Source organism: Equus przewalskii, chromosome 15 (assembly GCF_037783145.1).
Source record: "Equus przewalskii isolate Varuska chromosome 15, EquPr2, whole genome shotgun sequence".
In the NCBI taxonomy this organism is placed as follows: domain Eukaryota; kingdom Metazoa; phylum Chordata; class Mammalia; order Perissodactyla; family Equidae; genus Equus; species Equus przewalskii.
Window position 1 is genome coordinate 9549210 of NC_091845.1, and position 10122 is coordinate 9559331.

The 10122-nt window shown below is 47.3% G+C and overlaps 1 long non-coding RNA gene across 1 annotated transcript; it reads left to right on the forward strand.

The window, feature by feature from the left end:
- The first annotated feature begins 6098 nt into the window (after positions 1–6098).
- LOC139076104 (uncharacterized) lies at positions 6099–9256 on the forward strand. Its single transcript, XR_011527376.1, has 4 exons — positions 6099–6206; positions 6909–7757; positions 8469–8538; positions 8963–9256. It is a non-coding gene; the product is annotated as an uncharacterized lncRNA (long non-coding RNA).
- The last annotated feature ends 866 nt before the right edge of the window (positions 9257–10122 follow it).

A 10122-nucleotide genomic window follows, 5' to 3' on the forward strand; every position in this document is an offset into this window, starting at 1 on the left:
CCTTTTTAAAACTTTAATTATAGAAAATTTCAAACATATACAAGAGTAGAGAGTATTGTAAGTTTAACGAGGCCCTTGGACGCAGCACCCAGTCTCAGTAATTACTAACTCATGGCCAGTCTGTTTCATTCATCACCACCTCCTCCCTTCCATTACCCCACTAGGTCATTTTGAAGGAAATCCTAGAATCGTGTTGTTTCATCCACAAATACTTCAGAATGTATTAGGTTGAACCACATGCAATTGCTGATAAACAAATATATTTACTTAAAGTTGGTTTGTTTGATGAGGACTCAAACACGGTCCACCCGTTCTGGCAGCATCCCTATGTTGCTGCTTCTCCTCCCTCCACGTGTCTCCATCCTTCTTCTCATGTCCCCCATGTCTATAGTCATCCCAAGAGGGGAATTTGGGAAGGAGGTGAGTTTGTCTCTGGAACTCCCGAGCTCTTCTGAGGGGTCTGCTCCGCGGTGTTCCCATTCACCTCCTTTAGGCACTCCGAGATCGTATATTTCCTACCTACCGAGGAATTTTGATTCCCAACAAATGCTGATTCCCTGAAAAAAGAGGTTCCGGACATGAGAGAGCTGGTGGATTGGAGGGTGGAAGGGGCTCCATGGTGCTTCTGTGCCCAAGGGACTGACATTTCTGTTTAAGAACTGACTGAGGCCTTGCCACTGCTCTGTGACCCTGGCCAAGTCACCCATCCGTCCGGGGCTCCAGTTTCCTCCACATAAGAGAACGGGTGTTGGTTTATCATTCCCACCATCAACATCGAGTGCTCCCTGTTAGTTGCTGTAGCAAAAGCCCAGCCTATAGCAAGTGCCTACTCATCTGCAGAGCAAGTGGACCAGATGCTCCAGGAGCCCCTCCCACGTGCTTCCAGGACACCCAAGCCCCGCCAGTCCTGCCCGCCTAGGACGCCTCACTTCCTGCTCCTGGCTGGGGGTCATCTCCCACCCCTGACTTTGCTTGGCTGACTGAGAAGGAAATAACCACAGGCTCCAGCGCAGGGAGAAGAGGTGGCCAGGGACATTGGAGGCCACTTCCCCAGTGTCCTTGACTGAATGTCTCCCTCCTGGGTGACAGCCTGGGTCCCAGAGCTCAGCTCTATTTCGGTCACCATTTGGCATGTGTCACCTTGCAGAGGCCCGGGTCCTCAGGGACAAAGGGCCAAAATCTGCTACAAGAATGGTAATTTGAGGATCTTGGCCCCCTGCCCCTGGGGCTTCGGTGTTCTTAGGGACAAGCGGAATGATGATATCATGGACTTAATTACTTTCTGGATATGAGGGCCCTGGTCTCTGGGCACCAGCTGGTGTGAGGCCCCAGGGAGCCTAATTTAGGAAAAGGATTCAGCGGAATGACAGCTGTTGAAAGTGCTTGGCTCCCACCTTTGGCCAGAGAATTTAAGAAAAAAGCCCTTTGAGACTTTGAGACCTGTAGCTCTGGAGGCTGGTCTTCCCCCTGAGGTCTCCTAGGAAAAGGCTCAGTTCTTGGAGATGAAAGAGCCCACAGAGGTCATCTTGGCCAGCCAATACCCTTCCCAATACCCCCAAGAGGTGGTCATTCTGGCTGTGCTTGATTACCTCCAGTGATGGGGAGCTCAGTCTCTCTGGAGACAACCTGTTTCATTATTGGCCAACTCTAACTGCTGAACAGTGCCAACGTGACTTCTACATAGCTCCAATCTGCCTCGATGCCACTTCCATTGCCCTAGTTTCAACCTGTGGAGCCACAGAGAACACATTTAAATTCCTCTTCCTTGTGACAGCCCTTCAAATATTTGAAAGCAGCTCTCATGTCCCCCCGAGCTTCTTCTCCAGGCTAAACATAGCTCTTTCAGCCATTGCTCATATGACATGGCTTCAGTCGGCACCACTGTCCTCATCATTTTCCACTGGATGGATATCAGCTTTTCACGGTCCTTCTTACAGTGTGGGGCCCTGGAGGCACTGATCTGAGCAGAGGGGAGTTGCACACTCACTTTATTCCTACCCTCACACGTCTGCTGTCACAGCCCTGCTTGGCAGACACCCTCTCTCTTTACACACAACAAATCCAGCAGTCTTTCTCACGCGTGCTGCGGTGAAGCCACACCCCGCTCTGGGACTCAGGCAGCCATGTTTCAGGGCCCAAGCACAGGGCTTTCGCTTTGTGGATTCATGGTATTGTTCCGGGCTGACTGGATATTTGGGTCCTAATTCTCTCATTCGGCATTGGTGGCCCCCCTCGCTCTGCGCTGCTCGCGTTGCTGAGCGCGCCGCCGTGCCCGCCCCATCACCCGGCAACACGAGCCACAGGAATGGGCACGTGCGTCCCTCTCAGGCTCACGTGAAGTCGTTATTCAGCACCCTGTCGGGGGTGGCCATTCACACATCACAGGTCATACGGTCGCAGAGCTCCCGTTGCGTCACCCGCTCACAAGGGTGCTTGGGGAAGCCGGGTTACAGTCCATGTATTCTGCGTCTACGCATGATCCTCGCCGAAGCGTCTTGTCGTACTCTTGAAGAAAAGTGTGGCGGCAGCGGTGTCCCATGCGAGGTGAACCCAGGCTGCTCCCACTGGTCTCCGGCAGGTGTGGAGGGCCAGCGCATCTCCAGGTTGCCCTGGAGACGGGAGGGAGCAAGCGCCCCCGAGAGGCAGCAGTGTTGGCAGGGCAGGGGCCCGTGTGGAGTCGCGGGGGCCGATCGGCAGGTGGGGAAGACTCTAGGCTCCCGGCTGAGGTCACAAGGAAGGACTGAGCCCTGGGTGGCAGATGTAGGGCAAGGGGTGGTGCCTCCTTTCTCTTCCAGGTCTCTCACCTGTGGAACTTTCCCCGGGGACCAGACCCAGTGGTTTTATAACTAGGGAGACTGTAGATCTCACATTTCTCTGGCCTTTTTTCCATCCTCCTTTCCCACTTCCCCTGCCTTCTTTTCCTTTTCCCCCTTCCTTGCATCAGTTGTTTCTTGCCCTCTGAGCACGTCTGCCTCGGTCCTCACCGTTGCTGGTCCTCACTGTTGCTGGGCTGGCGTCCTCCAGGTTGCAGGCCATTGGGCGAGACACATGTCAATCAACAACAGCCCAGCCATGGCGAGAGGCGGGCCAAAGCGCGCACAGGGCGCTAAGGCAACCCGAAGTTTCTGCGTCCTCCCCAGGCTGGACGTTCGGTCCCGTGGTCTTCAGAAGCCTTTGAACTCCCCCTGGAGTCATTCCACTTTGGTGTCTGTGTGACAACTTCCTGGATAGATTCACTCCTGAAGGAGATAAAATTCCCCTTAGTTAGACTCTGGACTTGTTTTTGGGTGTAGAAAATGTGTCCCCATAATTAAAGTCAGCCCAGGTCATTTTGGGATTCAGAATGCTGCTGAATTTGAGGACGAAACCTGACAGAGAGCAACTAACCATAGGTCAGTGTGATATGCTGGAGCCAGCACCACTGGCGGGCTCGGAGCCTGGGAGAACCAGGAGCTCTTAGCACCTTCTGGAGAGAGTGTAGACTCTGACATTACTCTTGTGGCTCTTCCTCTCATTGGCTGTGTGACCTTGAGACTCTTAACCTCTCTGGGCCTCAGTTTTCCACATCTGTGAGATGGGGGTAATACTTTTGCTGGATCATTGTGAGGATTGCCTGAATTCGTGCTGTACCTGGTTTATAGCAGCCTGTTGTATTTATTACTTCACAGCTCTGCCGCTGATAGAACTAGGAGCTCTGTTTAAAAATCTGTGACTCTTCTAGAAAAGAAAAGAAAAATGATGGAGAACATGAATAATGTAGGTTCCGTAGGGTGCTTGAATTACAGTTTCAATGTAATTTCTGATTTGCGTTTCTCGTGCAGGTCACTGTCAGTCTGCCTGTCTTCACTGTGAGGTTTGTTAGAAAGTCTTTGAGAGAGGAAAGTGCAGCTGCATTTCAAAGGGAAAATGCAGGCCGTCCCTTTGTTTGGGACAGCTGGGCCCCAAGTAGCAGGGCTCAGGAAGCTTGTCCTGATGACAGCGACAGGTGGGCCAGGGCCTGTCCGGGTCTGAGAGGCGGTGTAAGTGTAGGAGCCCCCGGGGTGCCGATCTGGGAGTGCTATTGCGTAGCTAGGATGAGAGGATGGAATAATGCCGTGTAGGAGGGACACAAGGCTTTCCTGGGCTCCTGGTCAGGGTCTGGGGTAGAGGAGAATCAAAGTGGGGAAAATTCTTCCTGCTTCTCTGACCTTCACCGCCCCTTCCCCAATTTCAAGGCCAAGATCTGAGTTCCGGGTTCTCAGTGCTTGCCACTGTCCCCACTTATCTCCTCACAGGACTCAGCCCAGCATGGCAGCCAGGTTGCTGCAGGTCAGGCTCACCCTTGTCTGAAGATCATTTCTCTCCTGGATTTGTCCCCTTTTCCCCTTCCTCCTGAGTCCCAACATTGTGCCGTTTCATTAGGATTTCCCAACTCCAAATTCCGTGATATGGCCAGCCCATGCCATTCCACACTAAGTCAGCAGATTTCATTCTATTTATAGGACGATGCGACAGTTCAGACCTGGCGCCTCCTCTGCTGGCCTGGCAGCCACAATAGACTTTGTTTTCTTTTCTCTTTTTTCTTTATTCTCTTAGTTTTAAAGATAATTATTCTCACAAGTAATATGCAAATATATCCTCTCTGGGAAAGATTTTAAAAATAGAGAAATATAGAGTAAAATATTTAGGTTCCCCTTCATTCAATTCTGACTGTTAATAGTTTGGTATGTTTCTTTCCAGTCTTTCTTCTATGCGTTTATATACGTACCTGTATAAACACAAATGCAAATATATATGTGTGTGTATGGTAAAGAGTTTAACCTTGCCCAAACGGGGGACTGGCCTGGCTCCTGGGAGGTAAGCTTTCTTGACCTGGGGGTCTTGGGCCAGCTGGATAGTAACAGTGTGATTCAGCATGAGGCTGGCCATGTTGGAAAGACCAACAATGTGACTTTGGGTGGGGGTTTTGGGTCATGCAGTATCAGGTGACCTACAGCTTAAACCAACCCTATGGGCAATGATTAATCAATCATGTCTATGCAATGGAGCCCCAATAAGCACTCTGAACGCTGAGGCTCAGGTGAACTTCTCTTGTAGATGATGCTCTGTGCATATTGTCAAACTATCAGAGATGTTTGACAGAGATGCACAGAGATGTCAGCAGAGTAACGTGCCCATGACCCCGTGGGGAGAAGACAGTGGAAACTCGACATTTGGCACTTCTCCTGGACTCTTCCCTTTGCTCTTCTTCTCTTGGCTGATTTTAATCTGTGTCCTTTCCCTGTAATAAACCGTAACTGTGAGTGTAAGAGTTTTTATGAGTTCTGTGAGTTTTTCTAGAAAATTATTGACCCTGAGGGTTTTGGGAACCCTCTGAATTTGCAATTGGTGTCAGAAGTGAAGGTGATCTTGGAGACAGTGCCCTCTAACTTCATAGTTAGCCTAAATTCATCACTGTGTGTGAATTTACCTGTGTGTGTTTAAAATTACATGATTGGGAATTCTATTCATGGTTCTGGGACTTGAATTATTTCACATTCCATGTGCTTGGAGAACTTCTTTAAGGCTTATGTGTCTCAGTTTCCTCACCTGCAAAATGGGCTTAACAGCAGCATCTGCATCCATAGGGTTGTTATGAGGAGTAAATGAATGACTGTGTGCAAAGCTTTTAGGACGATGCTTGCTGTGAGGTTAGGGCTCCGTCAGTGATGATGATGATGGTGATGATTTCCACACCAGACCATTGAAGTCTAGCTTATTGCTGTGAAGAGCTGATTAATGCATATCATTTCTATTAGCTCCTCTGGGCTTCCCACAAAGACAGCAGTAGGTTGGGGGCTGCAGTGCTTTATGGGAAGCGACTCTTTGGCTGCACTGCCAGGTGGGTAAATGAACCAGCTGGTCTAGAGCAAGTGTTTATTGAGCACCAATTATTTAACGAACAAACGTTAGTTTGGCACACTCTGTGTGCGGAGGCCCTGTCCTGATGACTGTAGGACTATAAGCATAAGCGTTTGGGGCTAAGAAGAAGGAGAAAGGAACGCATATCGGCGGTAACAACCACTAAGTGTCACTCACTGTTAATCTGTTATTTCATTTAATCCTCACAACACCCCTAGGAGGAAAATGTTACGACTCCCATTTTCCAGAAGAGAAAATTGAGTCTCAGGTTAAGAAACTCTCCAAGTTCACACGGCCAGATGTGTTGGGGGTGGATTGAAGTCCAGGTATGTCTCATTTCAAAGCCCATTCATTTTGAGCTGCGTCTCACTGCTGGACAAGACATGGGCCCTGAAAAGGCTCATTGTTCTTTGGAGGAGGGGTGTGGGGGTTGGGGGGGTGGGGAAGATGAGACATAAGACAATGAAAGGAGGCTCAAACTCTTAGAAGCACTTCCCCGATTACAAAGTTGCTTTGTCACTCAATATGTCATTGGAGTTTAAAGAACAACTCTGCCATAGGCAAGTGTTATTATTGCCGTTTGCAGATGAGAAAACTGAGGCTCAAAGGGACTAAGCACCTGTCCAGCTTAAACATCTAGTAAGGGGCAAAGCTAGTAGTGGCATCTGCTCGCTGCAATGAATGGGTATAATGGTACTGTGAGTGACAGAGAGTCAGGGCTCCTGCCAGCAAGGAGCTTGTGCTCCGCCCCCAGGGCGTCTCCACTGGTCCCTGGAAGGTGGTCTGTGTATTCTTTGACTCTGAGCTCCTTTTCCTTCTGGTCCAGCTGCTCACGTCCTTAGGACACTGAAAGCATATTCCTTTGGGGTCTTAGTAATAGAGCATTTCAAAAGCGAACCTAAATTAAAAATAAAAGCCTAATTAGTTTCCTTTGCAGCTTTATCTGCGAACAAATAAATGGCTACCTCTGGAGGGTTTTCTTCATTTTTCCAGGCATGATTCATCATCAAATATATGCTTCCTTCTAGATCCAGTAGAAAACTAATGAGAATTTAATCTCTGCTGAGCAGAGGAGGAAAAACCCAGCTGAATGCAGGGATGGCCACAGGACGGTCAGCGAGTGAATTAGGATGCTTTTGTTTATGGCCTGAGTGTGGGCTTCAATTGGGGGCTGTGCTCTGGCTGCCAAAATAGGGTCATGAATGGAACTAGCATTGCTTTTTCTATGGAAATGTCAGTTTATGAGACACCCCGTGGACTTTGCCCTCCCTCTGGATCGGGCTTCATGGACAGGCAGGGCAGAACTGCCGCAGCCTTTGCAGAGATACCAACCATTCCTCCCTGTGGCCCAGCTGCTGCCGGCATGAAGGCGTCCCTGGATGTCGTGGAACTCAAGATTTGTCTTTCCTCTTCGGAAGAACAGATCAACCTGGAGCGAACGTTGTGCCCACCCTCTCAGGCTCTTGTTCTGAGGACCACAGGATTGCTGGGACTTGGGGAATTATTCAGGAAGCTTCTAATCTGAGAAACCTTTGCTCAGTGGAGGCAGTAGCAATTAATTTGCCCATTCAGCCAGCTGCTTTTAATTGGGCACCTACTATGTCCCATCCACAGTGCTAGGAACGGGGGGCACGGCCTGGAAGAGAACAGATGTAGATCCCCCAGGAAGCTTGAACACTCTTTGATCTGGACAAAGTGTTTTTACAGCTGTGGTCACAGCTTGTGCCCACAGCAAGTATGTGGGGGAGGCAAGGATTGGTTATCCCATCTTCCAGATGAAGAAACTGAGGCTGGAGAAGGCAAAGTGACTTGCTGACAACATAAGGAAGTGACATAACTTGCCTGAAGTTGCCTGGTTTATTGATAAAGGTGAGAAAGTAAGTATTCAGTGCTTTTATTACAGGTGTATATTACATATAACTCTGTCATCTACAGCCCTTTTTTATGTCACCAGTGGAAAGACAAGGCAATTATTTTTGAACTACCAGAGGAGAGGATAAAAAATTTTCCCCAGATAATTGTAATATACGTAGAATTCTGGATATTAGGCTGTGGACAGCCCCCTGAAGGAAGCCTGGGGCCTCTGTGGTCTCCTGTTCGCTGGGGATTGTTACTGTTCTCTCAAGGTGCTTGTGAATATTGAATGAGAAGAGTCTGGAACTCTTGGCACCCCAAGAGCCGTCCACAACATGAATCGCTTGTCCTGGTATGTTAAACTCATACGAGTGCGGCATTTCGTGCCCTAAGTGTGTAATGATGCCCTCTGACACAAAGATAAATGTTTTTTCTCAGTCTGCAGCCCAAAAGTTAATATTTTACTGGGGCAAAGGACCCTCATCTGACCATCTTGGACGTTTCAAGTAAACTATTTAAATTAAATGCCTGGGTTTTTGATGACCCACTGTTCAAACTGAAAACCTGACTTTAATCTCATTTTTAACAGACTTGTTTGGGAGCTATTTTCTCTGCCTCATTTTGCCTTTAATAACCTGTCTTTCTTCTTAAAATAATGGTTGGTGTCACAGTATTGAGGTACATAATTCAAAGGGAAAAAAAACAACAGAAAATTGCAATTTCTTGTTTTTTAGAAAATAAGAAAAGTAGAAACACTCTCTACTACTCCACTAATTTTCAGATGTGAAAGAGAAGAAACTTCAGGTAATAATTTCTTTTTATAGATTTTTTACAAAAGTATTCTTTTTTAATGTGGTAAAATATATATAACAAAATTTGTCATTTTAATCATTTTTAAAGGTTCAGTTCAGTGACATTAACATTCACAATGTTGTGCAACCATCACTGCTATCCGTTCCAGAACTTTCTATCATCCAAACAGAAACTCTATACCCATTCAACACCACCTCCCCACTCTGTCTCCCCCAGCCCCTGTTAATCTCTATTGCACTTTAATTCTCTATGGATTTGACTACTTCACATGAGTGGAATCACATAATATTTGTCCTCTTGTGTCTGGCTTATTTGCTTAGCTTAATGCTTTGAAGGTTCATCCATGTTGTAGCATGTTATGAGCTGAATTGTGTCCACCCAATAAAATTCATATGTTGATGTCTTGACCCCTCAGGACCTCAGAATATAACCAGATTTGGAGATCAGGTCTTTACCTAATCATTGGGGTGGACCCCAATCCACTATGACTGGTGTTCTCCTAAGAAGAGGAAATTTAGACACAGACATGTACAGAGAGAAGACCATGTCAAGACACAGGGAGAAGATGACCCTCTAAGCCAAGGAGAGAAGCCTGGAACAGAGCCTTCCCTCACAGCCTCAGAAGAGACCAACCCTGCTGACACCTCGATTTCAGACTCCCAGCCTCCAGAACTGTAGAAAATAAATTTCTTTTGTTTAAGCCACCCAATCTGTGGTACTTTGTTACGGCAGCCCCAGCAAACAGCATGTGCCAGACATTCCTTCTTTTTTATGGCTGAAAAATCTTCGATTATATGGATAGACCGCATTTTGTTTATCCATTCATCTGTCGATGGACACTTGGGTTGTTTCCATCTCCTGGCTACTGTGAATAATGCTGCTTTGAATAGTGGTGTGCAAGTATCTGCTTGAGTCTCTGCTTTCAATTATGTTGAGTATATGCCCAGAAGGAGAATTGCTGGATCATATGGTAATTCTGTTTAACTGTTTGAGGAATTGCCAAACCATTTTCCGCAGTGGCTGTGCCATTTTAAGTTCCTACCAGCAAAGCACAAGGGTTCCAATTTCTCCACATCATTGCCAACGCTTGCTATTCTCCTTTTTATTTATTTTTTGATATGTTTGTTTTTTAATACTTGTTCAGCCAGAGGCATTAACATCAACAAGGAGCTCCACTTCTGGGATGGCGGAGGAGGCTCCTAACAGGCTGATCCTCCCTCAGAGAACAGCTGTAAACTCTGAATACAATATGACAGTCAGGACCCAAAGGCTCCAGAAAGTGCACTAAAGTGAGCAGATTTTGAAGCAGGTCAAAACGTGAAAGAAGGGCCAAACACCGAGTAGTTTCCAATTTTTACGGCTTTAGCTTGAAGGCAGGGTGCGATGACAATTTTTCCCGAATTGGTCAATGAATTCAACACAATCCCAATCAAAATCTCAGCAGGAACTTTTGTAGAAACTAATGGTCTAATTCTCAAGTTTGTGTGGAAATGCAAATGATCTAGAGTCAACCAAAACAATTTTGGAAAAGAACACAGTTGGAACGCTTACACTACCTGGTCTCAAGGCTTGCTA